The sequence below is a fragment of the Arachis ipaensis genome, chromosome B5 (assembly GCF_059453495.1).
Source record: "Arachis ipaensis isolate K30076 ecotype BB chromosome B5, ASM5945349v1, whole genome shotgun sequence".
In the NCBI taxonomy this organism is placed as follows: Eukaryota; Viridiplantae; Streptophyta; class Magnoliopsida; order Fabales; family Fabaceae; genus Arachis; species Arachis ipaensis.
Genome location: NC_142440.1, coordinates 107,222,647 through 107,226,969, shown reverse-complemented (window position 1 = coordinate 107,226,969; position 4,323 = coordinate 107,222,647). Strand labels below are relative to the sequence as shown.

At 35.3% G+C, this 4,323-nt stretch overlaps 1 non-coding gene across 1 annotated transcript; it reads right to left on the bottom strand.

The window, feature by feature from the left end:
• Positions 1-3,297: 3,297 nt before the first annotated feature.
• On the bottom strand, positions 3,298-3,405 carry LOC148565290 (small nucleolar RNA R71). Its single transcript, XR_015883943.1, has one exon. It is a non-coding gene; the product is annotated as a small nucleolar RNA R71 (small nucleolar RNA).
• Between the last annotated feature and the right edge of the window lie 918 nt (positions 3,406-4,323).

Genomic DNA, 4,323 nt, shown 5'->3' with positions numbered 1-4,323 from the left:
TTAATGCAAAGTACTACTGTTTTTCTATTCAATTCAACTTATTCCGCTTCTAAGATATTCATTCGTACTTCAATATGAATGTGATGAGTGTGACAATCATCATCATTCCCCCACGAACGCGTGCCTGACAACCACTTCCGTTCCACCTTAGATTGAATGAGTATCTCTTAGATCTCTTAATCAGAATCTTCGTGGTATAAGCTAGATTGATGGTGGCATTCATGAGAGTCCGGAAAGTCTAAACCTTGTCTGTGGTATTCCGAGTAGGACTCTGGGATGGAATGACTGTGACGAACTTCAAACTCGCGAGTGCTGGGCGTAGTGACAGACGCAAAAGGAGGGTGAATCCTATTCCAGTATGATCGAGAACCTCAGATGATTAGCCGTGCTATGACAGAGCATTTGGACCATTTTCACAAGAGGATAGGATGCAACCATTGACCACGGTGATGCCTCCAGATGATTAGCCATGCAGTAACAGCGCATCGGACCATTTTTACAGAGAGGATGAAAAGTAGCCATTGACAACGGTGATGTCCTTACATAAAGCCAGCCATGGAAAGGAGTAGGACTGATTGGATGAAGACAGCAGGAAAGCAGAAGTTCAGAGGGACGAAAGCATCTCTATACGCTTATCTGAAATTCTCACCGATGAATTACATAAGTATTTCTATCTTTATTTTCTGTCTATCTATTATTTATTTTCGAAAACTCCATAACTATTTGATATCCGCCTGACTGAGATTTACAAGATGACCATAGCTTGCTTCATACCAACAATCTCCGTGGGATCGACCCTTACTCACGTAAGGTTTTATTACTTGGACGACCCAGTGCACTTGCTGGTTAGTTGTATCGAAGTTGTGAATGAAAAACAATTTATTAGGACGTGCGTACAGAGTTTTTGGCGCCGTTGCCTGAGATCACAATTTCGTGCACCAAGTTTTTGGCGCTGTTGCCGGGGATTGTTCGAGTTTGGACAACTGACGGTTCATCATGTTGCTCAGATTGGGTAATTTTCTTCTTATTTTATTTTCAAAAAATTTTTCCAAAAAAAAAATTTCAAAAATCTTTCAAAAATTTCTCATCTGTTTTCAAAAATTATTTCAGAATTTTTAAAAATGAATTCTAGTGTTTCATGAAACATGTTGAAGCCTGGCTGGCTGTAAAGCCATGTCTAATTCTTCTGGATAGGGGCTTCCAACCATTAGCATAGAGGCAAGTTAATTTGAATATCAGCTGTTGCATGCCTGATTTATTTCTTCTAAAGCTTGGCTGGCTATTAAGCCATGCCTAACCCTCAGATTGGAGCTTTAGACTAAGAGTACAAGATTCCTGAAATTCATATTAAAAATTTTGGAATCTTTATTTTTCTTTTTCACATTAATTTTCGAAAAATCCAAAAAAAAAAAATTTTTAGAAAATCATAAAAATAAAAAATATTTTGTGTTTCTTGTTTGAGTCTTGAGTCAGATTTTATGTTTGGTGTCAATTGCATGTTCATCTTGCATTTTTCGAAAAAAATCATGCATTCATGGTGTTCTTCATGATCTTCAAGTTGTTCTTGGTAAACCTTCTTGATTGATCTTCATATTATATTGTTTTGTGTTGTATGGTGTTTTTCATATGCATTCTTGAATTCTTAGTGCATAAGCATTAAAGATTTCTAAGTTTGGTGTCTTGCATGTTTTCTTTGCATCAAAAAATTTTTCAAAAATAAGTTCTTGGTGTTCATCTTGACATTCATAGCATTCTTGCATGCATTCATTGTTTTGATCCAAAATTTTCATGCATTGAGTCTTTTTCATGTTTTTCTCTCTCATCATTAAAAATTCAAAAATAAAAAAAATATCTTTCCTTTTTTCTCTCATAAAATTCGAAAATTTGGATTGACTTTTTCAAAAATTTTAAAAATTCAATTGTTTCTTATGAGTCAAATCAAATTTTCAATTTAAAAATCTTATCTTTTTCAAAATCTTTTTCAAAAATCAAATCTTTTTCATTTTTTATTTATTTTTGAAAATTTTTAAAATATTTTTCAAAAAAATCTTTTTCTTATCTTTATCTCCTAATTTTCAAAAATAACATCATCAATTAATGTTTTGATTCAAAAATTTCAAGTTTGTTACTTGCTTGTTAAGAAAGATTCAAACTTTAAATTCTAGAATCATATCTTGTGATTTCTTGAGAATCAAGTCATTAATTGTGATTTTAAAAATTAAATCTTTTTCAAAACTAATTTCAATCATATCTTTTCAAAAATATCTTTTTATCTTATCTTTTTCAAAATCATATCTTTTTCAAAAAATTGATTTTAAAATATCTTTTCTAACTTCTTATCTTCTTATCTTTTCAAAATTGATTTTCAAATTTGTTTCAACTAACTAACTAACTTTTTGTTTGTTTCTTATCTTTTTCAAAACTAGCTAACTAACCCTCTCTCACTCTAATTTTCGAAAATATCTCCTTCTTTTTCAAAAATTCTTTTTAATTAACTAATTGTTTCAAAATTCAATTATAATTTATTTCTTCTTTTAATTTTCGAAAATCACTAACTCCTTTTCAAAAATTATTTTCCAAAACCTCTCTCTCTCATCTCCTTCTATTTATTTATTCATTTACTCACATCTCTGCTCTCCTCACCCTTGTGTTTCTTTCTTTACATTACATTCTTTTCTTCTTCTTTTCTTCTACTCACACAAGGACCTCTATACTGTGGTAAAAAGGATCCCTATTATTATTTTTCTGTTTCCTCTTTTTTATATGAGCAGGAGCAAGGACAAGAATATTCTTGTTAAAGCAGATCCAGAACCTGAAAGGACTCTGAAGAGGAAACTAAGAGAAGCTAAATTACAACAATCCAGCAAGCACCTTTCAGAAATTTTCGAACAAGAAGAGGAGATGGCAGCCGAAAATAATAATAATGCAAGGAGGATGCTTGGTGACTTTACTGCACCTAATTCCAATTTACATGGAAGAAGAATCTCCATCCCTACCATTGGAGCAAACAATTTTGAGCTGAAACCTCAGCTAGTTTCTCTGATGCAATAGAACTGCAAGTTTCATGGACTTCTATCTGAAGATCCTTTTCAGTTCTTAACTGAATTCTTGCAGATCTGTGATACTGTTAAGACTAATGGAGTAGATCCTGAAGTCTACAGGCTCATGCTTTTCCCTTTTGCTGTAAGAGACAGAGCTAGAGTGTGGTTGGACTCTCAACCCAAAGATAGCCTGAACTCTTGGGATAAGCTGGTCACGGCTTTCTTAGCCAAGTTCTTCCCTCCTCAAGAGCTGAGCAAGCTTAGAGTGGATGTTCAAACCTTCAGACAGAAAGAAGGTGAATCCCTCTATGAAGCTTGGGAGAGATACAAGTAACTGACCAAAAAGTGTCCTTCTGACATGCTTTCAGAATGGACCATCCTGGATATATTCTATGATGGTCTGTCTGAATTAGCTAAGATGTCATTGGATATTTCTGCAGGTGGATCCATTCACCTAAAGAAAACGCCTGCAGAAGCTCAAGAACTCATTGACATAGTTGCTAATAACCAGTTCATGTTCACTTCTGAGAGGAATCCTGTGGGTAATGGGACGCCTCAGAAGAAGGGAGTTCTTGAAATTGATACTCTGAATGCCATATTGGCTCAGAACAAAATATTGACTCAGCAAGTCAATATGATTTCTCAGAGTCTGAATGGAATGCAAGCTGCATCCAACAGTACTCAAGAGGCGCCTTCTGAAGAAGAGGCTTATGATCTTGAGAACCCTGCAATAGCAGAGGTGAATTTCTTAGGTGAACCTTATGGAAACACCTATAACCCATCATGAAAAAATCATCCAAATTTCTCATGGAAGGATCAACAAAAGCCTCAACAAGGCTTTAACAATGGTGGAAGAAACAGGTTTAGAAATAGCAAGCCTTTTCCATTATCCACTCAGCAACAGACAGAGAATTCTGAGCAGAATCCATCTAGCTTAGCAAATTTAGTCTCTGATCTATCTAAGGCCACTATAAGTTTCATGAATGAGACAAGGTCCTCCATTAGAAATTTGGAGGCACAAGTGGGCCAGCTGAGTAAAAGGATCACTGAAATCCCTCCTAGTACTCTCCCAAGCAATACAGAAGAAAATCCAAAAGGAAAGTGCAAGGCCATTGAAATGACCATCATGGCCGAATCCAAGGAAGAAGGGGAGGACGTGAATCCCAAGGAGGAAGACCTCCTGGGGCGTCCAGTGATCAATAAGGAGTTTCCCTCTGAGGAACCAAAGGAATCAGAGACTCAACTAGAGACCATAGAGATTCCATTGAACCTCCTTACACCA